Source organism: Anomaloglossus baeobatrachus, chromosome 3 (genome assembly GCF_048569485.1).
Source record: "Anomaloglossus baeobatrachus isolate aAnoBae1 chromosome 3, aAnoBae1.hap1, whole genome shotgun sequence".
Taxonomy (NCBI): domain Eukaryota; kingdom Metazoa; phylum Chordata; class Amphibia; order Anura; family Aromobatidae; genus Anomaloglossus; species Anomaloglossus baeobatrachus.
The window spans coordinates 7,416,049-7,442,932 of NC_134355.1; the positions used below are offsets into that span (position 1 = coordinate 7,416,049).

At 50.5% G+C, this 26,884-nt stretch overlaps 4 pseudogenes; 1 reads left to right on the forward strand and 3 right to left on the reverse strand.

Annotated features, from left to right (window-relative positions):
• Positions 1-17,002, reverse strand: part of LOC142295838 (ferroportin-like) — a 117,000-nt pseudogene extending 99,998 nt beyond the window's left edge.
• Positions 5,187-5,247, reverse strand: LOC142297956 (U7 small nuclear RNA; annotated as a pseudogene).
• Positions 8,809-8,869, forward strand: LOC142297943 (U7 small nuclear RNA; annotated as a pseudogene).
• Positions 9,786-9,845, reverse strand: LOC142297962 (U7 small nuclear RNA; annotated as a pseudogene).
• Positions 17,003-26,884: the final 9,882 nt, after the last annotated feature.

Here is a 26,884-nt window from a genome sequence, read left to right on the forward strand (position 1 = left end):
GGGTGTGGTACACAGGCGCATAGTGATCAGCTCTCACACATGTACCCATGAGAGGACCCCTGGGGATCCCAGGAGGGGGAAAAGCCTTGACCTTCACTGGAATAGTGGAGGGGGCCAAAAGCCTCCATCTCCTCTCAAGGGGTGTGGTAAGAGAGTCTGGTTGCTAGGTGGCGTAGGCAAGAACAGGAGAGGAGGGGCAGTGAGTCAGTTAGAGCAGAACTCCATAGGGCTCAGTGAGGAGCAGACCTGTGGGGGCTGTTGCTGTCTAACAGCGCCCGCGCAGTGGCTACTGACGGGGGAGAACGGTCAACTAGGAGTGCTACCCGAAATCCATCTTCAGCTAGAGAGAGAGCAACGGAGTGGGAAGTAAGGAGACTGCTAGGGAGAACCAGGCCCAAACGGGCGGCAGATCCCGAAGCGGAGATAGATCCAGCTTTCTTTTGCTAAACCTGCCGGTGTGGGGCTCTCAAAGCCCACGCCACAACACCACAAAAGCCGCAGCCACGTAGCCACAGTTAGGGCCCATAGCTCACAGGAGGCAAGAAGCTGGAGTGATCTGGCCCAGGCAACAAGCACACGGCAAACGAAGGGGAGTGAGGCTTCAGCAACTTCCCTGGGTGACCCCCATAGGGACTCAAAGTCGGGGTCACCCCAAACCACCAAGGGCTAAGGAAGGCGAGTTAGTAGTCACCCTCACAAGTCAGCCTGAAGGACACCTGGTTCCCCGCCTGGTTCATCCCAGCTACGCCCGGGTTACTCACCCTGCCACCTGAAGTGAGTAAAAACCCTGAAAGACATTCTGCCTGTGTGGAGTTATTCTGCGCCTTGTGGTACTACGCACCTACATCGGGCCCTGGGGCTTGCCTCACTCTCAGGAGGCTATTCCAACTAACTGCACATACCATCAGCCCCAGGCGACCCTCAACCTGCAGTGGCGGTCCCTACTGGCCGCAATACTGAGAGTGGCGTCACGACAAGAAGAAGATCTCCTACCTGTGACCAGATCCAGCTGAGTGGAGTCCCAGAAGGTAATGCACCGACACAACACCTGTGGGGCTTCACAGAGTGAACACTTGGGTGTCTGGGTTGGAGCCCAGACACTGACAGCAAGGTTGGCAGACGATGGTGGCCGTCTGCAGGAGTTGGTGGAACTCCACAGAGCAGTAAGGACTGGGGTCGGGCGTCGGCCCGCCAGTACCGGACCGAAGAACGGAGTGAAGCTAAGCACACAGGCAGGGCCATCGGACCCCGACCAGGCTTAGAGCCGCCGTTAATAGTCCAAATCCGAATGTGACAGGAACCCCAGGGGTTTCCTAACAACCAAGTCCCGATTGAAGGCAACCGTCCACCCAGAGAGGATATACAGCCACCGCCCACAGGCTAGAGATCCAAGGGCCAGCGCCTGCGGGCAAAGAACGGGCTCCTACGGCACCTATACGCCGGGGAGCGGACGACCGGTGGGCAACCACAGGAGTCAGAACATTCTAAAAGGTGCAGGGAAAGACAGCCACCATCAGCCGTCCGGGGAGAGCACAAACACTGCAGCCGGCTGCGGGACCCGTCCATCCGGACGTTTTGGTTTACCAGAGACTCTGTCAGTGATTGTCTGAGTGAGTATGTTACCGGGGACTGTCGGATAATAAGGGAATGGAAGGCTATCCGACAGTCAGGGTCCACCGTGCAGAGCTCTGCTGCAGAGTAGGGCAGAGGATAGGGGAAACCTGTACCACCAAAGCGGTACTGACCACTGTTGCGTCACAGTGTCACCAAGACCAATAGCGGCGTATACTGTGTAAGTCACAGCGACTACCTTATTAGAATAACAAAGGAGTGGAAATGCAAAAGAGTGAGGAATACAACATAAAAGTGCATAGAAGTCCTCACAGTCTGTGAGCGTGAAAGCACCTGTCTCAGTTAACAGTCACAGAGACTAGATGTAGTGTGTGCAAATATGGCACCTGCCTATGTCCCGCTCCACTTGTGGTGCAAGGATACAGACAGCAGCAAGGCTGATAGCTTGAAACTCCTGCCTATGACCGCTCCCCTAGTGTGCGAGGATACGGACTGCTGCAGGAGGCAGCGTAGTGGAGCGTTACCCTAGAAGGCAACGACCACCTAACCTACCTATGTCCGCTCCACTAAGGTGCGAGGACACGGACAACAGTAACGGCTGAAAGGTACAGGAGCGCTACCCTACCGATAGCGCTCACCTCAGAGTAGAACTGTTGCGGGCGGGGAGGAGGGTGTCAGCACACTTCGCTCACCCCTTCTGCTCGGGGTCCGGCGGCTGCTGCTCAGTGGTGGCTCCGAGCGGTGAGCCGGATCCCGGGGGCTTCTCGAGCGGCACTCCTCGCCCGTGAGTGAAAGGGGGGTTGTTGGGTGTGGGGATGATTATTGTCCGTGACGCCATCCACGGTTGTGGTGATTTCACCACCGCTGCTCTATACGGGGCTCCCGGGGATGGTGATGCGGAGCAGCCAGGTGTTGTGTTGCCCCTCCGTGGGTAGGGGTTGGTGATCCCGGGGCCGGTGATGGTTTGTGAGGTGCAGGGCCTGGTGGGCGCAGGGACGCGGGGGCAGCGCTATGCCTTGCGGCACTGTGGTACTCACTCAGCCTGAGACGTGACACAGTTTTTACGGTAAACCAACGGCTGGATAGACGGTCCCACGGACGGCTGCACTTGCTCTCCCGGTAGGTGACGGTGATGTCCCTTTTCCTTGCACCTTGATGAACTGGTTGGTTGCGATGGGTCCCCACCAGTAACCCGCTCCCCGGCTTCAAGCTGGACCGGGGGAGCTCTACTCTTTGCCCGCAGGCGCTGGCCCTTAAGAAATGGGTGCCTTGGCGGTGGCGGTGTCTCTTCTATACTGGCTGGGCTGTTGCCTTCAATCGGGTCTTTGTTGTTGGGGGATCTACGTCCCCTTCACTGACGGATTTGGCAAATTTGGCGACTCCTAGCCTCGCCGGGGTCCGAGAGGCCCCTGCCCTGGTGCTGACTGTCCTTCGGAACACTGCTCCAGACCGCCGGGCACACAGCCAACGGGGTCCCTTCCAGGAACTTCCAAACGGTCCCCCTCCAGACAGTCACCGCCGTTGCTGACCTTGCTGACCTGGCCCTACACAAAGCTGGAACCTTCAGGCTTTCCTTCTTTCTTGTCACCTTACTTGCTTTCCTCCTTTTCTACTTTCACTACTTTCACTTAGTTGTTTACTTTAGCCCTGTCTAGACTACTCCCTTCACTCCTTCCACTTCTCCCTCCTAAACTGAACTGCCTGGTTTCTCCAGAGCTGTGACCTCCTCGGTGAGCGGAGCCAACCGCCTGGCCCACCCCCTGGTGTGAATCATCAGCCTCTGGAGGAAGGCAACAAGGATTTTCGGTTAGCTGTGGTGTTCCTAACTGGGATGTAGGGTGTGGTGGTGTGTGACCTGTGTCCCCTGGCTTGCCCAGGGCGACACAGAACCACAAGGCCCAGTCAGGCCATGTGCAGCAAGCACCTACCTATGTCCGCTCCCACTAAGGTGCGAGGACACGGACCACAGCATAAGCTGCAAGGTACAAGGGCGTTACCCCACCGATAACGCTCACCTAGATAGAATAGGTGCCGCAAGGGACATGCACAGAGCGTCTACTCTTATGCAGGAACCAAGAGGACTGAGCGCCAGGCGGCGTGCGTCAGGGTCTTATATAGACTCTGCGCCTCATCCAAGATGGAGGACACCAGAGCCAATCCGCTGCCAGAATGACAGCAATGACGTCACGCTGGCCTATCACCGAGCAAAGCGTCACAAGCACATGACCTGCGACCAATCGGCATAGAAGGTGTCAGAGACATGTGAACCACGTGTCACAAGCACATGACCCAGCGGCCAATCAGCTTAGAAGGTGTCAGAGACATGTGACCTCGTGTCAACGATGATGTCACCCGCACATGTGCAATGGCTCCAAGATAGGAGTCTCCAGTGCTTGCACATGTGCAGTAGCAAGAAATCCGAACATAGTCTCCAGTGCTCACACATGTGCAGTAGCAAGAAATCCGAACATAGTCTCCAGTGCCACAGCAACCGTAACAGAGTACACCAGTGCCGTCCGACACCGCGCCGCGCAGTCCCTGCACCCCAGCCATCCAGCCTCCCCGTCACCACCAACGGGCCCTGGGAACGCCAAACCCCCTACCCACGGAGAAGACAACATCTCAGCTGCTCCCTACAATCTCTCCCCGGGATCCCCGTTACCAGCAGCGGTGGTGCCATTATCACCACGACCCGTGGGTGGCGTCACGAACAATCTCCCTAACCAAACCACCACCTTTTCACTCATGGGTGAGGAGCGCTGCTCGAGTCCCCGGGTCCGGTCCACCGCTCGAGCCACCGAGCAGCAGCAGCAGAAGCCCCGGACCCGAGCGTGGCGAGCACGTCCCCTCCGCCCGCGACAGGTGCAGAACCATATATGTGTGTGATGTGCAGAGCCATATGTGTGTGTGCGGTGCAGAGCCATATGTGTGTGTGTGCGGTGCAGAGCCATATGTGTGTGATGTGCAGAGCCATATGTGTGTGTGCAGTGCAGAGTCATGTGTGTGTGGTGCAGAGCCCGATGTGTGTGTGCGGTGCAGAGCCATATGTGTGTGTGTGCGGTGCAGAGTTATATGTCTGTGTGCGGTGCAGAGCCATATGTGTGTGTGCAGTGCAGAGCCATATGTGTGTGTGGAGTGCAGAGTCATGTGTGTGCGGTTGCAGAGCCCAATGTCTGTGTGCGGTGCAGAGTCCGATGTGTGTGTGGTGCAGAGCCCCGATGTGGTGTGGGGTACAGAGCCATATGTGTGCATGTGCGGTGCAGAGTCCGATGTGGGGCTGTTATTTGCAATGGTGTAGTGATAACAGGTCAGGTGCTGGGGAAGAATACTGACAGGGAATGTGTGCAGGGGGCGAGGCTGGACACTGAGGCCGGGCGGTGCCAGCTGTGACTGGGAGGTGTGGCACAGGAAGTGGTCAGTTTGCTGGAGCTGAAGAATAACAAAGTGCTGCAGAGAATAAAGGGATAATTCACAGGAACAAAGGTTAGTAAACAAAAAATAACAATGAAGGGGTGTTTTATATGACAATACAGCACAGATTAGCTTATTAAAAATTTTTGAGTTTATGTTGGACATCCCCTTTAAGGAATAACTTCTCTATTCTTCACAGACATTTGGGCTTTTCAGCATTTACCAAAAAGCAGTTAAACAAATAATAAAAGAGCTATAAACCTGGGTCACATGGAGCATTTCCCCGACCTCCCCTCCCCCATCACCATCAATATCATGGAGACGACACCGCACAGATCCCTCATCTGAGAAATCATCACAGAATAGAAAGATCCCTCCAGATCACAGCTGTATAATAATCAGCAGATCCTCCATATATAATGATCCCGGAAAGAACAAGTCAGGAGGAGGTGACAGGAATCCACCAAGAGACCACCAGAGGGAAATCTGCATAGCTCCACCCCCTTCTGGAAACCACACCTCCTTCTTCCAAGGCTCCACCCACTTCCACAATCATCAGCACAAGCCCTGGAGCCTCAGGGAAGGGACATTGTTGCCTTCAATCCCAAGGAGGTGGTATACATCACAGGAGGAGTTGGGGCATATATACATCACAGAAGGGGCTGGGGGCATATATACATCACAGGAGGGACTGGGGGCCTATATACATCACAAGAGGGACTAGAGACCTATACTCATCACAGGAGGGGATGGGGACATATACACATCATAGGAGTGGGGCTTGGAAATCACTGGGGGGCACAGACAGTACTGCCAGGCATGGACAGCACTGGCAGCAGCACGAACAACACTAGAGGGGCACGCAAAGAACTGGGGGACATGGACAGGACTAAAGGGGCACAGACATCACCAAGGGGGCATAGAAAGCACTGGGGGGTGGTACACAGCACTGGAGGGTGGCACACAGCACTGGGAGGGGAGCAGATAGCACATAGCACTGGTGGGAATTAACAGTACTAGAGGGGGCACACAGCACTGGGAGGGGAGCACATAACACTGGTGGGCATTCACAGTACTAGGGGGGGTACACAGCACTGGGTGGAGGGCTCACAGCAGCAGGAGGCTCACAGTAGTGGAGGCAGGAGACTCAGATCACCGCAGGAGGTTCACAGCACTGTGGAAGGCAAGCGCCACAGCACTGCGGGAGGTAAGAGGTCACTTCACTATAGGAGGCAGGAGGCTCACAGTAGTGGAGGCAGGAGGTTCACATCACCGCGGGAGGCAGGAGGCTACAGGCAGGAGACTCAGATCACCGCAGGAGGCTCACAGCACTGTGGGAGGTAAGAGGTCACTTCACTGTAGGAGGTAGGAGGCTCACAGCATTGGGAGGCATCTACAAAGGGGAGACCGGAAAACCTGATGCTTCCTCTTCTTCTGAGGGACAGGAGCGCAGCGCATCTCACGCTTACCCCAACCACAAAGTACGGCCTCACCAGGCTGGCACAGGTCACCAGGCTGAGGACCTAATGGTATGTGCCTCACACATGGTGATTTAATGGGCCAGCAGCCGACTAGACCGCAGCTGCCGCCCGAGTACTGCGGTCCCGGTAATGTGCTCAGGGGTCACATAAAAAGTCATCGGGGCACGCATACGGCCCACAGGCCAGAGGTTCCCACCCCTGCACTAAGTGAATCACCAAACAAAATGGGAAATTTGCATAGCTCCGCCTCCTTATGGGAAAAGGGCAAGTGAAGACCCTCTCCGAAAGCTTCACAGGTCCTGGAAGAATCAATGGTATGAACTAACAACCGAGGATCCTTGGTGCAGGAGGATCTTCTCCATCATGAGACGCTTCCATCCACCTCCTTGAGAATAAGGGAGACAATTTTCCTCCCCTGAGGCTCCGGGGCTTGTGGATAAGGATCCTTGGAGGAAGTAGGTGACCTCTGGGATCTCCTGTTTGAGAAGATCCTGATCACAGAAGCTTAGATGCTGAGGAATCTGAAGGCAGTGGATCTTCTTACAGATCCCGTTGTGTGAGACGCTTCCATCTCTTCCAGGAATAATTCACTGCAGTAATAAATCCTCCGGTTTCTGCTGCCTCCGGCCGGTGATCGCCATTCTTGGGTCACACTCGGTTGTTAGTTGATACCATTGATTCTTCCGGGACCTGTGAAGCTTTCGGAGAGGGTCTTCACTTGCCCTTTCCCATAAGGAGGCGGAGCTATGCAAATTTCCCATTTCAGCTTCACAAATGGATCCCTTTGTTGTGCCACAGTCACTTGTATCACACTGGTGATCTTCAGTCTCAACCACAATAATAAATATTTTTTCTATTTTTCACAGACATTTGGGCTTTTCAACATTTGCCAAAAAGCAATTAAACAAATAATAACAGGGCTATAAACCCAGGTCACATGGAGCGTTTCCCCGACCTCCCCTCCCCCATCACCATCAATATCATGGAGACGACACCGCACAGATCCATCATCTGAGAAATCATCACAGAATAGAAAGATCCCTCCAGATCACAGATCACAGCTGTATAATCATCAGCAGATCCTCCATATATAATGATCCGGAGAGATCAAGTCAGGAGGAGGCGACAGGAATCCACCAAGAGACCACCAGAGGGTAATCTGCATAGCTCCACCCCCTTCTGGAAACCACGCCTCCTTCCTCCAAGGATCCTCCCCCAGAGGTGGGTCATGCGCACTATGAAGCCGGGTGTACACGTCTCAGCTTCAAACTGTACAGTCATGGCCAAAAGTTTTGAGAATGACCCCACAATGCTATCTTCACATGATCTGTTCCCTCTGGTGTTTATTTGTGTTTGTCTGATGTTTACATCACATACAGAAATATAATTGCAATCATATTATGAGACCAGAAGGTTCTATTGACATTAGAATGAGTTAATGCAGCAAGTGAATATTTGCAGTGTTGCCCCTTCTTCTTCAGGACCTCTGCGATTCTCCCTGGCATGCTCTCAATCATCTTCTGGAGCAAATCCTGACTGATCGCGGTCCATTCTTGCATAAGCAATGCTTGCATTTTGCCAGAATTTGTTGGTTTTTGTTTGTCCACCGTCTCTTGATGATTGCCCACAAGTTCTCAATGGGGTTAAGATCTGGGGAGTTTCCAGGCCATGGACCCAAAATCTCTATGTTTTGTTCCATGAGCCATTTAGTGATCCCCTTTGCTTTATGGCAAGGAGCTCCATCATGCTGGAAAAGGCATTGTTGGGCGCCTGCTCTTGGACAGTTGGGAGAAGTTGCTCTTGGAGGACATTCTGGTGCCATTCTTTATTCATGGCGGTGTTTTTAGGCCAGACTGTGAGTGGTGCGATTCCCTTGGCTGAGAAGCAACCCCACACATGAATGGTTTCCGGATGCTTAACAGTTGGCATGAGACAAGACTGGTGGCAGCGCTCACCTCTTCTCCTAATAAGCTGTTTCCAGATGTCCCAAACAATCGAAAAGGGGATTCATCTGAGAAATGACTTTCCCCAGTCCTCAGCCATCCACTCCCTGCACCTTCTGCAGAATATCAGTCGGTCCCTGATGTTTTTCTGGAGAGAAGTGGCTTCTTCGCTGCCCTCCTTGAAACCAGGCCTTGCTCAAGCAGTCTCCGCCTCACAGTGCGTGCACTCACACCAGCCTGCTGCCATTGCTGCGCTAGCTCGCCACTGCTGGTAGTCCCATCCCGCTGCTGAAACAGGTTTAAGATACGGTCCTGGCGTTTGCTGGTCCTTCTTGGGCGCCCGGGAGGTTCACCTTGATGGTGATGGGGGAGGGGAGGTCGGGGAAACGCTCCATGTGACCCAGGTTTATAGCTCTTTTACTATTTGTTTAACTGCTTTTTGGTAAATGCTGAAAAGCCCAAATGTCTGTGAAGAATAGAAAAGTAATTCCTGAGGCTGAAGATCACCAGTGTGATCCCTGTGATTGCAGCACAACATAGGGATCTGCTAAGGGAATCATCTATGGTAAATGATACATTTGCATAGCTCCGCCTCCTTATGGAAAAGGGCGAGTGAAGATCCTCTCCGAAAGCTTCACAGGTCCTGGAAGAATCAATGGTATCATCTAACAACCGAGTGTGACCCAAGAATGGCGATCACCGGCCGGAGGCAGCAGAGACCGGAGGATTTATTACTGCAGTGAATTATTCCTGGAAGAGATGGAAGCGTCTCACACAACGGGATCTGTAAGAAGATCCACTGCCTTCAGATCCCTCAGCATCTAAGCCTCTGTGACCGGGATCTTCTCACACAGGAGATCCCAGAGGTCACCTACTTCCTCCAAGGGTCCTTATCCACAAGCCCCGGAGCCTCAGGGGAGGAAAATTGTCTCCTTATTCTCAAGGAGGTGGATGGAAGCGTCTCACGATGGAGAAGATCCTCCTGCACCAGGGATCCATCTCGGCCTCCATAACTAGGTGTGAGAAGATCCCGGTCACAGAGGCTCAGATACTGAGGAGATCTGGAGACGCCTCGGTGCAGTCGGATCTTCTTACAGAACCTGTTGTGTGACTCGTGAGACGTCTCCAGCCATTACCATAAGACCCCAGCGATGATGATGAGGAGACCCCGGGATGAAGCGTTACTCGCCATTCTTCTCTTATGTAGAGTCCAGCAAATCTCCGGCTCCAGGAAAATGTGTAACTATAAAAGCTCCTCACGAGATTGTTACTTCTCATCACAGAGATTATATAACGATAGATCACAGAAGATCCCACTATGAGATTCGTGATCAATTAGATCAACCTAAGGAAGAACTTTTCTATTTTTCACAGACATTTGGGCTTTTCAGCATTTACCAAAAAGCAGTTAAACAAATAGTAAAAGAGCTATAAACCAGGATCACATGGAGCGTTTCCCCGACCTCCCCTCCCCCATCACCATCAATATCATGGAGACGACACCGCACAGATCCATCATCTGAGAAATCATCACAGAATAGAAAGATCCCTCCAGATCACAGATCATAGCTGTATAATAATCAGCAGATCTTCCATATATAATGCTCCCAGAGAGATCAAGTCAGGAGGAGGCGACAGGAATCCACCAAGAGACCACCAGAGGGAATCTGCATAGCTCCACCCCTTCTGGAAACCACGCCTCCTTCATCCAAGGATCCTTCCACCTCCACAATCAGCAGCACAAGCCCTGGAGCCTCAGGGGAGGGAGATTGTTACAAGTCACAAATAGGGCCCCGCATTACACCTTCCCCCACAGGTAGCACACAGCCAACCCTTAAAACCCTAGTCACCCCCTAAGGGCTTGATAGACACACCAGGGGGCGGAGCCAGGTGGTTGGAAGACGCCCACCGAGGAGTTTTACACAGCCCGGGGCGGGGAAAAGTCAGTTCAGTTCAGTTGGAGTGGAGGTCAGGCCTGTGTCTGGGCCTGAGGACAAACTGACAGGTGCCAGGGTAGGGGCCATGGTGCCTTTGGCTAGGAGAAAGACGGCGGTCTTCGTCTGCATTAGTGACGGATTCCGTTTCCGTCAAAATAGCGCAAGTGTGAAACTAGGCTCAGTGGAACCGTTGTGGACCGGGACAGGGTTGTAGCCCGCCGATACTGACCCAGGGAACCAACTCGGAAACCGGAGCACACAGGGGGTACTCAGACCCTGAAGCTAGGTCCAGAAGCGACTGGAACTGGTTAATTAACTGATTGCGGCCAGGACTAGAGGACCTGTCCCACCCAAAGTCCCGATTGAAGGCAACAGCCCACTGAGGGGGATAAGACGCCACCACCACGGCTCAGAGATCCCACGGGCAAGCGTCTGCGGGCAAAGGGCTCCTTAGGCGACAATTAGCCGGGAGCAGACTGTTGAAGTTGCAAGCGCAGGTAGTCCACCATTCTAAACAGGTGCAGGAGAAAGACAGAGACCACCAGCCGGGCGGGGGAACCCGAACACAGCCGGCTGCGGCTCCAGGGCTTGTGCTTCTGATTGTGGAGGTGGGAGGAGCCTTGGAGGAAGGAGGCGTGGTTTCCAGAAGGGGTGGAGCTATGTAGATTCCCCTCTGTTGGTCACTTGGTCGATTCCTGTCGCCTCCTCCTGACTTGATCTCTCCGGATCATGATATATGGAGGATCTGCTGATTATTATACAGCTGTGATCTGTGATCTGGAGGGATCTTTCTAAACTGTGATGATTTCTCAGATGATGGATCTGTGCGGTGTCGTCTCCATGATATTGATGGTGATGGGGGAGGGGAGGTCGGGGAAACGCTCCATGTGACCCAGGTCTATAGCTCTTTTATTATTTGTTTAACTGCTTTTTGGTAAATGCTGAAAAGCCCAAATGTCTGTGAAGAATAGAAAAGTTGTTCCTTAGGTTGATCTCATTGATCACGAATCTCATAGTGGGATCTTCTGTGATCTATTGTTATATAACCTCTGTGATGAGAAGTAACAATCTCGTGAGGAGCTTTTATAGTTACACATTTTCCTGGAGCCGGAGATTTGCTGGACTCTACATAAGAGAAGAATGGCGAGTAACGCTTCATCCCGGGGTCTCCTCATCATCATCGCTGGGGTCTTATGGTAATGGCTGGAGACGTCTCACGAGTCACACAACAGGTTCTGTAAGAAGATCCGACTGCACCGAGGCGTCTCCAGATCTCCTCAGTATCTGAGCCTCTGTGACCGGAATCTTCTCACCTAGTTATGGAGGCCGAGATGGATCCTTGGTGCAGGAGGATCTTCTCCATCGTGAGACGCTTCCATCCACCTCCTTGAGAATAAAGGAGACAGTTTTCCTCCCCTGAGGCTCCGGGGCTTGTGGATAAGGATCCTTGGAGGAAGTAGGTGACCTCTGGGATCTCCTGTTTGAGAAGATCCCGGTCACAGAGGCTTAGATCCTGAGGAATCTGAAGGCAGTGGATCTTGTTATAGATCCCGTTGTGTGAGACGCTTCCATCTCTTCCAGGAATAATTCACTGTAGTAATAAATCCTCCGGTCTCTGCTGCCTCCGGCCGGTGATCGCCATTCTTGGGTCACACTCGGTTGTTAGTTGATACCATTGATTCTTCCAGGACCTGTGAAGCTTTCGGAGAGGATCTTCACTCGCCCTTTTCCCATAAGGAGGCGGAGCTATGCAAATTCCCCATTTTCTTTAGTGATTCACTTAGTGCAGGGGTGGGAACCTCTGACCTGTGGGCCATATGCGGCCCCCGATGACGTTTTATGCGTCCCCTGAGTACATTATTGGGACCGCAGTACTCGGGCGGCAGCTGCGGTCTAGTCGGCTGCTGGTCCTTTAAATCACCATGTGTGAGGCACGTACCAGTAGGTCCTCAGCCTGCTGGCCTGTGCCAGCCTGGTGAGGACGTACTTTGTGGTTGGGGTAAGCGTGAGATGCGCTGCGCTCCTGTCCCACAGAAGAAGAGGAAGCATCAAGGTTTCTGGTCTCCCCTTTGTAGATACCTCCCGCAGTGAAGTGACCTCTTACCTCCCGCAGTGCTGTGGCGCTTGTCTTCCACGGTGCTGTGAGACTCTTGCCTTCTGCGTTGTTGTGAGCCTCCTGCCTCCCGCGGTGATGTGAGCCTCCTGCCTCCCGCGGTGCTGTGAGCCTCCTGCCTCCACTACTGTGAGCCTCCTCCTGCTGTGAGCCCTCCACCCAGTGCTGCGTACCCCCTCTAGTACTGTGAATTCCCACCAGTGCTATGTGTTCCCCTCTCAGTGCTGTGTGCCACCCTCCAGTGCTGTGTACCAGCCCCCAGTGCTGTCTGTGCCCCCTTGGTGATGTATGTGCCCCCTTAGTCCTGTCCATGTCCCCCAGAGCTGTGCGTGCCCCTCTAGTGTTGTCCGTGCTGCTGCCAGTGCTGTGCATGCCTGGCAGTACTGTCTGTGCCCCCCAGTGATTTCCAAGCCCCACTCCTGTGATGTGTATATGTCTCCATCCCCTCTTGTGATGTATATATGCCCCCAGCCCCTCCTGTGATGTATATATGCCCCCAGCCCCTCCTGTGATGTATACCACCTCCTTGGGATTGAAGGCAGCAATCTTCCTCCCCTGAGGCTCCAAGGTTTGTGCTGCTGATTGTGGAGGTGGGCGGATCCATGGAGGAAGGAGGCGTTGTTTCCAGAAGGGGGTGGAGCTATGTAGATTCCTTTCTGGTGGTCACTTGGTGGATTCCTGTCGCCTCCTCCTGACTTGATCTCTCCGGGATCATAATATATAGAGGATCTGCTGATTATTATACAGCTGTGATCTGTGATCTGGAGGGATCTTTCTATTCTGTGATGATTTCTCAGATGATGGATCTGTGCCGTGTCGTCTCCATGATATTGATGGTGATGGAGGAGGGGAGGTCGGGGAAACGCTCCATGTGACCCAGGTTTATAGCTCTTTTACTGTTTGTTTAACTGCTTTTTGGTAAATGCTGAAAAGCCCAAATGTCTGTGAAAAATAGAAAAGTTATTCATTAAGTTCATGTCATTGATCACAAATCTCATAGTCGAATCATCTGTGATCTATCATCATATAATATCTGTGAGGTCTAAAACACACTTCCGCATAAAAAACGTCCATGTGACACGGTCCGTTTTTCGGGTCCGTGTTCCGTATTTTTGGGGCGTTTCTCTGGTACGTATAGCATCCGTGTGATGGCGTATGCGAGCCGTGTGTACGTGTAAAATGTCCGTGTTTGTGTGTAAAATGCCCGTGTATGTGTACGTGGAATGTCCGTTTGTGTGTTGCACAATGTCGGTGATACATGTCGGCTGACAGCAGACAGAGTTGCGCGATGAGAATGAACTCGGGTGAACTTCACCCGACTTCATTGTCATGCCGCGGCTCTGTCTGTGTGCCGCGTACTGATTAGCGGTCACCTGTGAAGGATTCACCAGTGACCGCTAATCCCCCGAGTCACTGAAGTGAGCAGCCCTCTCTCATACTCACCGCTCCCTGATCACCAGCGCGGCGAGGAACAGCTGTGCAGAGAATACGCGACAACAATTACTTTGAATATGCCGGCCGCTCATTAATCAATCTCGTATTCCCTGCTTTCCCCACCCACCGGCGCCTGTGATTGGTTGCAGTCAGACACGCCCCCCACGCTGAGTGACAGCTGTCTCACTGCACCCAATCACAGCAGCCGGTGGGCGTGTCTATACTGTGCAGTAAAATAAATAAATAATTAAAAAAACCGGCGTGCGGTCCCCCCAATTTTAATACCAGCCAGATAAAGCCATACGGCTGCAGGCTGGTATTCTCAGGATGGGGAGCCCCACGTTATGGGGAGCCCCCCAGCCTAACAATATCAGTCAGCAGCCGCCCAGAATTGCCGCATACATTATATGCGACAGTTCTGGGACTGTACCCGGCTCTTCCCGATTTGCCCTGGTGCGTTGGCAAATCGGGGTAATAAGGAGTTATTAGCAGCCCATAGCTGCCAATAAGTCCTAGATTAATCATGTCAGGCGTCTCCCCGAGATTCCTTCCATGATTAATCTGTAAATTACAGTAAATAAACACACACACCCGAACAATCCTTTATTAAAAAAAAAAAAAAAAAAACACTAACAAATTGCCTTGTTCACCAATTTAATAAGATCGAAAAAGTCCTCCATGTCCGGCGTACTCCAGGATGGTCCAGCGTCGCTTCCAGCTCTGCTGCATGAAGGTGACCGGAGCTGCAGAAGACACCGCCGCTCCTGTCAGCTCCACGCGGCAAATGAAGGGAATAGCACGATCAGCTGAGCTGTCACTGAGGTTACTCGTGGCCAACCCTGAATACAGCTGATCGTGCTATTCCCTTCATTAGCTGCGTGGAGGTGACAGGAGCGGCGGTGTATTCTGCAGCTCCGGTCACCTTCATGCAGCAGAGCTGGAAGCGACGCTGGACCATCCTGGATTACGCCGGACATGGAGGACTTTTTCGAGCTTATTAAATTGGTGAACAAAGCAATTTGTTAGTGTTTTTTTTCTAATAAAGGATTTTTCGTGTGTGTGTGTTTATTTACTGTAATTTACAGATTAATCATGGAAGGTTTCTCGGGGAGACGCCTGACATGATTAATCTAGGATTTAGTGGCAGCTATGGGCTGCCATTAACTCCTTATTACCCCGATTTGCCAATGCACCAGGGTAAATCGGAAAGGGCCGGGTACAGTCCCAGAACTGTCGCATATAATGTATGCGGCAATTCTGGGCGGCTGTTGACTGATATTGTTAGGGTGGGGGGCTCCCCATAATGTGGGGCTCCCCATCCTGAGAATACCAGCCTTCAGCCGTATGGCTTTATCTGGCTGGTATTAAAATTGGGGGGGAACCGTACGCCATTTTCTTTTAATTATTTATTTATTTTACTGCACAGTATAGACACGCCCACCGGCTGCAGTGATTGGGTGCAGTGACACAGCTGTCACTCAGCGTGGGGGGCGTGTCTGACTGCAACCAATCACAGGCGTCTGTGGGTGGGGAAAGCAGGGAATACGAGATTGATTAATGAGCGGCCGGCATATTCAAAGTAATTGTTGCCGCGCATTCTCTGCACAGCTGTTCCTCGCCGCGCTGGTGATCGGGGAGCGGTATGAGCCGGGGGGAGAAAAAAAACGAGCGCCAATGTAAGTATGACTGAGAACATCATGAAAAAAGGTAAGTAGACTGAATTTAATTTAAAAAAAAAACAAAAGAAAAGATCGCTAGTGTAAAAACGCACACGCACGAAACGTGCTGAACACGGACATACTTCATGTGCGGTCCGTGCAGGCATGGACCCATAGACTAAAGCGGGTCCGTGCCTGCGTGCTGCCGGCCAAAAACGGACATGTCCTCCATGTAGAAAAGCGCACACACGTACTTACCACACGGACACACGTTCCGTGTGATTTTACGTGTGTGTGCCATCAACCATTGAAGAACATGGGTCTCCATGTGTACGTGTCTCCGGTACGTGCAAATACATACCGCACACGTACAAATTACACGGATGTGTGCTGCGGGTCTAAAGCTGGGTTCACACTAAACGACAGCGACAACGACGTCGCTGTTACGTCACCATTTTCGGTGACGTAACAGCGACCTTGTAAGTCGCTGTTATGATCGCTGCTTAGCTGTCAAACACAGCAGAAGCAGCGATCATAAGGTCGCTGTGCTACATGTTCAGAGAGCAGGGAGCCGCGCTTAGCGCTGGCTCCTTGCTCTCCTAGGAACAGTACACATCGGGTTAATTAACCCGATGTGTGCTGCAGCTACATGTCACAGTGCAGAGAGCAGGGAGCCGCGCACACTGCTTAGCGCTGGCTCCTTGCTCTCTTTGCTACAGTATACATAGGGTTAATTACCCGATGCGTACTGCAGCCACATGTCACAGAGCAGGAGCCGGCGCTGGCAGCAAGAGCGGAGGCTGGTAACCAGCGTAAACATCGGGTAACCAGGGAAAGGTCTTCCCTTGGTTACCCGATGTTTACGCTGGTTACAGCTTACCGCAGCTGCCAGTGCCGGCTCCTGATCGCTTCATTTCGTCGCTCTCTCGCTGTCACACACAGCGATGTGTGTGTCACAGCGGGAGAGTGACGACCAAAAAATGAAGCAGGACATTCAGCAACGACCGGCGACCTCACAGCAGGGGCCAGGTTGTTGCTGGATGTCACACACAGCGACGGGACGTCGCTGCAACGTCACAGAAAATGGTGACGTAGCAGCGACGTCGTTGTCGTTGTCGCTGTGTGTGACAAGTGTTTAAAGAGAAGTAACAATCTCGTGAGGAGCTTTTATATTTACACATTTCCCTGGAGCCGGAGATTTGCTGGACTCTACATAAGAGAAGAATGGCGAGTAACGCTTCATCCCGGGGTCTCCTCATCATCATCGCTGGGGTCTTATGGTAATGGCTGGAGACGTCTCACGAGTCACACAACCAACAGGTTCTGTAAGAAGATCCGACTGCACCGAGGCGTCTCCAGATCTCCTCAGTATCTGATCCTCTGTGACCGGGATCTTCTCACACCTAGTTATGGAGGCCGAGATGGATCCTTGGTGCAGGAGGATCTTCTCCATCGTGAGACGCTTCCATCCACCTCCTTGAGAATAAAGGAGACAGTTTTCCTCCCCTGAGGCTCCGGGGCTTGTGGATAAGGATCCTTGGAGGAAGTAGATGACCTCTGGGATCCCCTGTTTGAGAAGATCCTGGTCACAGAGGCATTGCTCCCACTAGCCAGTTTCCTACTCCACACTGATGAGGGGCAAATACCCCGAAACAGCTGTTTGTAAATGTATACCATGTTTTGGTAAAGCGGTTTCCATGACTGAAGACTGCCCTTCCCGTGGTTGTTCCTTCCCGGTGAAAGACCTGGCTAGTTTCCTGCCAGAGTTGAGAAATATGTGATGGTGTCTCCGCGGCATTCTGTTTTTGTTTTCCAGAGTCTTAGATCCTGAGGGATCTGAAGGCAGTGGATCTTCTTACAGATCCCGGTGTGTGAGACGCTTCCATCTCTTCCAGGAATAATTCACTGCATCAATAAATCCTCCGGTTTCTGCTGCCTCCGGCCGGTGATCGCCATTCTTGTGTCACACTTGGTTGTTAGTTGATACCATTGATTCTTCCAGGACCTGTGAAGCTTTCAGAGAGGGTCTTTACTCGCCCTTTTCCCATAAGTAGGCGGAGCTATGCAAATTCCCCATTTTCCTTCAATAATTCCCTTAGTGGATCCCTTTGTTGTGCTGCAGTCATAGGGATGTAAGACCTGTCAACATTTACATAAATAGGTTAGAAGACTGTGAACTTTTCCTTGTTATGCTGCCACCTGCTGTCAAAACAAAGAACAGCGGGCACAAACCCCTGCTGCTTGATTTACTTGGTACAGTCCTGAACAGGATGTGAGGAGGAGCTAGTTTTGTTTGGTAGCTGTTTATGCAGAGAGGTGTGTGTTCGGACGTGCTGAAGAAGGCAAGGCCGCATTCTGCCCTGCTGAACAAGGTCCAAGTACCTGAGTGTTCGTGACATCTCCCCAAGACACAGATCCAAGAAAGGCTGGATGTGGAGCGAGGAGCCAGACAGCATGGGCAAATTACAGAGACGGGACAAAGACTGAACTTTAGAGGTGAATTAAAAAGTTTTTGCCCAGCTCACCTATGCAATGGAAGCCAAGGATCCTGGGCTGTGCATGGAGAAAAAATTGGAGAGCCAATCCATATATAGAAGGAAATTGAGAGATTCACCAGCACAAAACTCCAGGCATCTTATTCTTTAAAATGAAGATTCTTTATTCACTCATCATTAAAAAGTCCATGCTATAGTGGTTAAGCCCATGTTAGAGAGGGCGCGTTTCGAACATCCAGTTCTTATTCAGTCTCTGAACCATCTAGTCACAGAACTACTTAAAAAGGGCTAAACCCACACATGTGGTCAAATGGAAAGAGAGAGCAAGATAATTGCAAAAACATTAACCCATTAGGTTGAATCACTTGATATGGCGCTATAACGCCTATATACATATATAATAATAAACAAGATTAATATGCAAACATCAATTCATTTCTTTTGTTTAAACCTTTAGGGAATCTTGTGCCCATTAAAAACATCCATTTTATCTCTCTTTGAAAAAGGATATCTTTCAAATTGCCACCTCTTCTGGGTAATTTAATTTTTTCAATGGCATTAACTCTCATGCCTTTCAAATCACCTGCATGTGCGTCGCGAAAATGCTGGGACGCTCCTGATAATTTTCTAGTGGTGGCATTATTCACATCATAGATGTGTTCCGATATCCTTTTTCTGAGTGGGCGACAAGTACTACCTATGTATTGCAACTGACAAAACCCCTTTTTCTCGGATATAGCATTATATCTGAGATTTATAGATGATGTACTCATTGTATGGCAAAATCCAAATAAAAAAATCGAGGATTTTATGTTTTATATTAACAATAATGCCCATAACCTTTTTTTCACTTTTTTTCATGATGTATCAAAAATTAATTTCTTGGATATACAATTTCATGGAAAAAGTGATAGCGGAGAAATTAATTGCAGTCTTTATAGAAAACCCATATCAGGCAACTCGCTATTACATGCGGGAAGTTGCCATCCAAAACATGTCATAGACAACATCCCTACAGGTGAATATGTCCGTGCCAGGAGGTGTTGCACCACTCAAAAAAACTTTGAGATGGAATGCGATATTATTGAAAAAAGGTTTTTAGCAAGAGGTTATAAATTGAAAAATCTTCAAAAAGCCAAAAATAAAGCAAATAAAAAGAGTAGGTCACAGTATTTGGATATGAATAAAAACAAAAATAATCCCCAGAACGATTTGTCAGTTGTTTTTTCAACAACATATAGTAAAAATTATTATGATGTAGTTAAAATCATTAAAAAATATTTACCCATTTTTTCTACAGATGACACATTATATCAAATCTTAAAAAATGGGGTTAAATTTGTTTCAAAAAGGAACATTACATTGGGATCTATGTTATCACCAAGTGATCATATAAATAGGTGCGGTTTCAGTAATGGGGAAAAAAATACCGGCAATTGGTTACCTAGTACAGGTTCTTTTAAATGTGGCCACAGGACGTGTGGACTTTGCGGCTATATGTCAAATACAAAGGATTTTTCTTCATACACAGATAAAAAAACTTATAAAATAACGTCACTTATAAATTGTAGTTCAGACCATGTGGTTTACCTAATATCGTGTACTATTTGCCAGTTGCAATATATAGGCAGCACTTGTCGCCCACTCAGAAAAAGGATATCTGAACACATCTATGATGTGAATAATGCCACCACCAGAAAATTATCAGGAGCGTCCCAGCATTTTCGCGACGCACATGCAGGTGATTTGAAAGGCATGAGAGTTAATGCCATTGAAAAAATTAAATTACCCAGAAGAGGTGGAAATTTGAAAGATATCCTTTTTCAAAGAGAGATAAAATGGATGTTTTTAATGGGCACAAGATTCCCTAAAGGTTTAAACAAAAGAAATGAATTGATGTTTGCATATTAATCTTGTTTATTATTATATATGTATATAGGCGGTATAGCGCCATATCAAGTGATTCAACCTAATGGGTTAATGTTTTTGCAATTATCGTGCTCTCTCTTTCCATTTGACCACATGTGTGGGTTTAGCCCTTTTTAAGTAGTTCTGTGACTAGATGGTTCAGAGACTGAATAAGAACTGGATGTTCGAAACGCGTCCTCTCTAACATGGGCTTAACCACTATAGCATGGACTTTTTAATGATGAGTGAATAAAGAATCTTCATTTTAAAGATTAAGATGCCTGGAGTTTTGTGCTGGTGAATCTCTCAATTTGAACTTTAGAGGTGTCTGCCGGCGGAATACGGGCCCCAACGGTGACGAGGTACCCCACGCTGAAACCTGCAGTTAAGTGTGCACACTACTTTTAGTTAGGGACAAATAGGAAAAGACTCTGCACTGTGTTATACGAGTAAGGTAACAAGGACCCTGCATTTTTTTTGCTTAATAAGGATTTTTGTGTTTTGCTTTTGGGAGCACAATCTGAGGCTTCCCACCCTTGACAAGCTATTCAAAGTAGTTGTATGTATATTGCATTATCTCCACTGCTGTGCTCCCTTCCCGCACTATTCCTCCACCTGTGTTGTGCAATATGTTATTAAATTTGCATTGATTAACCCCCGTGGTTCCGTGCAGTCCTTGCGTATCCCGTTACCTGCAGGTTATTACATTTGGCGTAGTCGGCAGGATACGCAGGCTGTTACGGAACAATGGACGGACAGGGGGGTGTCGCTGATGGAGGTGTTCTAATACAACCTGATGGGGGAATACCAGCAAGGCAGCTGTCCCTGGGGGCTATGCTGACCCATATACCAAAATTTACTGGCAGCAATGTACCTCTCCATGACTGGGCGCAGAGAGTGAGGGGCATGTTGAGAGTAGCAGGAGTGACTGCAGAAAATCAAGGGGAGATATTGTTGATTGCCCTTGAAGGCCATGCTCAAGAGACCATTTTATTGCGCCCTGAGAGTGAACGAAAGACGTTAGAGCAGGTGGTGAGAGAGTGTATGGCGGGAAACCAGAAGCAGGAGATTTACAGGCGCAACTGTTCTACAGGCTGCAGGGTGAAGAGGAAGGTCTGCCACAGTATGCAAATGCACTCCAGAGAATAATGAGACAAATGCTTACAGCGGAGCCAGAGCTAGCACAAACCCCCGGTTATGCTGACCGTACCCTGCGAGATCAATTCCTCCGCGGATTACATAACCCCAAGATCAAAGGTGCCCTCCGTGAACGGCTCAGGGTAGAAAAAAAACTAACTTTCCAGGAGATATTGGAAGAAGCAGTCTCCCGCACACAAACTGAAAATTGCGACCCGCAGAACGCCTGGGGTGAAGTTTGTATGTATAAGATAGTCCCGGGTGAGAAAAACCGAGAACCGAGCCAACTTGAGGTTAAAGTCGATCAGTTACAAGAGACTGTTACTGCTCTACAAAAGTTGCTGAAGAATATGCAAGCCTCGGCGTCAGAAGTAAGAACGACAGCACCACGATCAAATACCCGCACGCATACCTATCAAGAAGAGAGGGGACAGATCGAGCAGAGACGACCGAGACCCGCTGGAGACTACCAGTGTTGGAACTGTGGAAATCAGAACCATTTATTCCGACACTGTCTGGAGAGGAAGACTTCTCAAGAAAGACCGCCGTTAAACTAGTGCCTCCCTCCATGGATGGGCACATGGCGGGGAGACCAACTGAGCTTAGAGAAAACCAACGCCCTGAAGATATAGCAGCCAGCACGCCGACGATCATGGCCGAATTTGAAGGGAAAGAAGTAAGATGCTTGATGGATACTGGGTCCCAAGTGACCATCATGCCAGAACAGTTCTTCTACCAACATTTTGGACAAACTGTATCCATTGACAAAGGGGCACATATCAAACTGAGGGCTGCAAACAATCTTCCCATTCCGGTTGTAGGGGTCGTGTGGATGAACATACGTGCCTGTGGCCAGAACTTAGGCAAAAAAGGGATTGTGTTAACGGAGGGCCGGTACGACAGAGAAGTGCCGGCTATCGTGGGTATGAACGTCGTGAAAGAATTAGACCAGTTGCTCTTCAACAAGGGGGGCTGTGATTACTGGAAGACAACAGTTGCTAACAGGCCCGCCCAAAAGGTCTTCCAACACCTTATCCGTGCCCGAGGACTGTGGAGGAATGGTGGGAGCCGCTACCCGGTGGGGAGGGTTCGAGTCCCAAGACAGACAACAATTACTCTACCTCCAAATCGTGAGACAGTCCTCACCTTGCCAGTTGGAGCCCACCGTACACTCGAGGGGATGGAGGTGTTGGTGGAGCCTTACCGTGGTGAAGAGAACAGAGATGAACCGTTGGTGGCTCGCACTTTAGCAACAGTAAGAAATGGAAGAGTCCCTTTCCGTTGCGTGAACACCGGTGAACAGGCCTACACCTTGACCTCGGGAGATGTTCTGGCCCATGTCTACCTGGCGCCTGAAGAGGTGGCGACTGCAGAATCGATTGAATTGCAGCCCATGGCAGGGGAAGCCTGGACTTGGGCTGTTTCTATGGAAAGAAAAGAGAAACCCACTGATCAGTGGAACAGTCGCGTCATCTTAGGGCAGATGGGAGTGGACCTGAGCCCCTTCGCTTCGGAGCAAGCCCAAGCCATAGAAGACTTTATTTGGGAGAATCAAGCCACGTTCTCCTGTCACGCAGAAGATTTTGGCTGTACTGACAAGATTCAGCACGAAATACCCACTGGAGATGCCCCACCGATCAGGGAAAGGTACAGACAAATACCCCCAAAGTACTACCAAGAGGTAAAAGAGCTCTTGGCGCAGATGCTGAAGAGCGGGGTGGTAAGAGAAAGTCAGAGTCCATGGGCTGCCCCAATCGTGCTGGTCAAGAAAAAGGATGGGTCTACCCGCTCCTGTGTTGACTACCGCAAGCTTAATGGATGCACGGTTCGTGATTCCTTCCCTCTGCCCCGGATAGAGGAGTCCCTGTCGGCGTTGGGAAAGGCACGTTATTTTCCTCCCTTGATCTGGCCAGCGGATATTGGCAGGTCCCTGTGGCAGAGAAAGACAAGGCCAAGACCGCATTTATTGTACCCATGGGACTCTTCGAGTTCAATCGCATGCCGTTTGGACTAAATAATGCCCCAGGAACTTTTCAGCGCCTCATGGAAAGTTGCCTTGGAGACATGAACTTCAAGGCCACGTTGATTTACCTGGATGACATAGTAGTGTATTCTGCAACCTTTGAGAAACATCTAGAAAACCTGGGTCAAGTGTTTCAGCGGTTACGGGCCCATGGGCTTAAATTGAAACCAAAAAAATGCCGGATCTTTCAGGAAGAGATTGAATATCTCGGACACAAGGTGTCGGAAGCCGGCGTACAGCCCTCCGATGGGAAAGTGAGAGCAGTGCTACAATGGCCCACACCCAGCACAGTGCGGGAGGTTCGAGCTTTCCTGGGGCTAGCCGGATATTACCGTCGCTTTATCAAAGATTTCGCGAAGGAGACAGAACCTTTGCACGAATTGCTCCAAGGGACTGCGAAAGGACCAAAAGCACAGAAAATTTGCTGGGGACCAAGACAAGCAGAAGCCTTACACCGATTGAAAGAGGCCTTGGTTAGCGCCCCTGTGCTTGCCTATGCAGACTATAACCTCCCCTTTCGGTTGTATACAGACGCGAGCCTCTACGGCCTGGGTGCAGTACTGGCCCAGGTACAGAATGGTACTGAACGGGTGATTGCATATGGAAGTCGGACGTTGCGAGAAGCCGAGCGCAACCCCGAGAATTACAGTTCCTTTCGGCTGGAGTTACTGGCACTAGTATGGGCAATAACCGAAAGGTTCTCGGAATATCTCACGGGAGCCCAAATTGAAGTCTATACGGATAATAACCCCCTGGCTCACATCTCCACCGCCAAACTGGGAGCAATGGAACAGAGGTGGCTGGCACGACTCTCCAGATACAATTATCATGTGCAGTACCGCTCCAAGCATGAAAATCAGAATGCGGATGCCCTTTTACGTGTTACCACCGAAGCCCCAGTGGGGGAGAGAGATGAACAGTTGGAGGAAGACGAAATTCCGGACTTCAGTAAATTCACCGCTCAAGTGGTAGAGGCTCGTATGCTTGAAATTACGTCGGGCACGACATCACGCCTGCTTGGCTAAACCAGAGAGGAATGGGTGAAAATCCAGTCATCTGACCCAGAACTGCTTCAAGTAAAAGAGTGGGTGATCCAGCAGCGCAAGCCTAGAAAGGAAATACGGGCCACGCTGTCGCACGTGGCCCTCCAGATTCTCAGCCAGTGGGATAAGCTGTCGGTGCAAGAAGGGATGCTGTATCGGAGGGTGCACCTAGCTACAGAGTTGGAAGTGCGGTGGCAAGTAGTGATACCCCAGAAGATGGCAGTACCACTGGCCCGAGAGGCGCATGAGAAGGGAGCCCATTTCGGACCGGACAAGACTTACCAGTGGTTGCAAAGAATAGTATACTGTCCTCAGATGCTTCGGGCAGTAGAGAAGGCCTGTAAACTGTGCCGTTCCTGCGAGTTAAGTAAAGCTCCCCCACAGCGAGCACCACTACAGACTATTGCAACCAAAGAGCCATTGGAAGTACTCATGATCGATTATCTGAAGATTGGTCACTCCCACCGGGGCTATCAGTTCTGCCTTGTGATGACAGATCACTTCTCCAAATTTGCGGTGGTGATGCCCACCAGAGATCAGACAGCTGAATCAGCTGCTCGAGCCATCAGTGATGACTTTATCCGGGTGTACGGCTGCCCCAAAAGAATACATTCCGACCAAGAGGCTTGCTTTCAGGGCGGTGTCATGAGAGAGCTGCAAAGGATTTACGGAATGCAGAAGTCAAGGACTACGCCTTATCATCCACAGGGCAACGGAGCCTGCGAGAGATTTAACCGGACCCTCCTACAAATGCTACGCACGTTGGAGGATGATCGTAAAAATCACTGGCCAGGCTATCTCTCAGAACTCGTGTGGGCGTACAATAATCGTGTCCACTCCACCACTGGGTACACCCCATACGTGCTACTGTTTGGAAGAGCCGGAAGAGGCATTGAAGAGCTGAACCTAGCTCCCCCCGAGATCAGTGAAGGTCAGAGTGTGGGTTCCTGGGTTGACTGTCACCGTAGACGGCTGGAGACTATCCATCGAATTGTCACCAAGCGGCTGCAAGAAAAGACACATCCACAGCGGAAACCTGTGTGTGAAACCCCGTTCTTGCCAGGAGACCGAGTACTAGTTGCAGAGAACCACCCGAGATACAAGTTGAGTGAGCGCTGGAAAACAGAGCCGTACATTGTGATCAGAAGAATCTCGCCCCACGGATCAGTATACGAAGTGAGAGGCGAGCAAAGAGGCGGCACCCTCATCCTGCATCGTAATATGCTGAGGCCCTGCTATTCAGAAGACAGGACCAGACAAAGTACCTCGGAGACGATGCCCGTGCCCGTTCCTGTTACCCTCGAAGAGGGCTCTGACGATGAAGAATGGTGGCGGGCCCCGACCAACCCAGCAGACTGGGAGAGATCCACGCCCCCATCCGTTCAAGACACAGGTGCCACCCCTGCAGAGCAGGAGTCACCAATCGCCAGCGATGGGGACGAGAATACTGTACTCCCTGATACGGCGCCGACGTCTGGTGACTTAGCCGTAGTACCACGCCGGACTGAGCGGGCTAATGCTGGTATTCCCCCTGATCGGTACTTGGCAGATGAATTTGTGTGTTCAGTCACTGGATCCTGTTTTAAGACATTGGCTCCCAAGCAACAGGTTGTGAAGCAGGGCAGGAGTTGCCACCGTGTGCCCCTGTGCAGAGCGCCTCAGGAGAGTATCGGCCGGGACGGCCGAGGTTAAAGAGGGGGGGAAATGTAAGACCTGTTAACATTTACATATATAGGTTAGAAGACTGTGAACTTTTCCTTGTTATGCTGCCACCTGCTGTCAAAACAAAGAACAGCGGGCACAAACCCCTGCTGCTTGATTTACTTGGTACAGTCCTGAACAGGATGTGAGGAGGAGCTAGTTTTGTTTGGTAGCTGTTTATGCTGAGGTGTGTGTGTGTTCGGATGTGCTGAACAAGGTCCAAGTACCTGAGTGTTCGTGACATCTCCCCAAGACACAGATCCAAGAAAGGCTGGATGTGGAGCGAGGAGCCAGACAGCACGGGCAAATTACAGAGACGGGACAAAGACTGAACTTTAGAGGTGTCTGCCGGCGGAAGACGGGCCCCAACGGTGACGAGGTACCCCACGCTGAAACCTGCAGTTAAGTGTGCACACTACTTTTAGTTAGGGACAGATAGGAAAAGACTCTGCACTGTGTTATACGAGTAAGGTAACAAGGACCCTGCGTTTTTTTTGCTTAATAAGGATTTTTGTGTTTTGCTTTTGGGAGCACAATCTGAGGCTTCCCACCCTTGACAAGCTATTCAAAGTGGTTGTATGTATATTGCATTATCTCTACTGCTGTGCACATTCCCGCTTTTCTCTCCCTCCTTTCCCGCACTATTCCTCCACCTGTGTTGTGCAATATGTTATTAAATTTGCATTGATTAACCCCCATGGTTCCGTGCAGTCCATGCGTATCCCGTTACCTGCAGGTTATTACAGGGATCACACTAGTGATCATCAGCTTCAGACACTAAAATAACTTTTCTAGTCTTTACAGACATTTGGGCTTTTCAGCATTTACCAAAAAGCAGTTAAACAAATAGTAAAAGAAGCTATAAACCTGGTCACATGGAGCGTTTCCCCGACCTCCCCTCCCCCATCACCATCAATATCATGGAGACGACACCGCAGAGATCAATCATCACAGAATAGAAAGATCCCTCCAGATCACAGACAACAGCTGTATAATAATCAGCAGATCCTCCATATATAATGATCCGG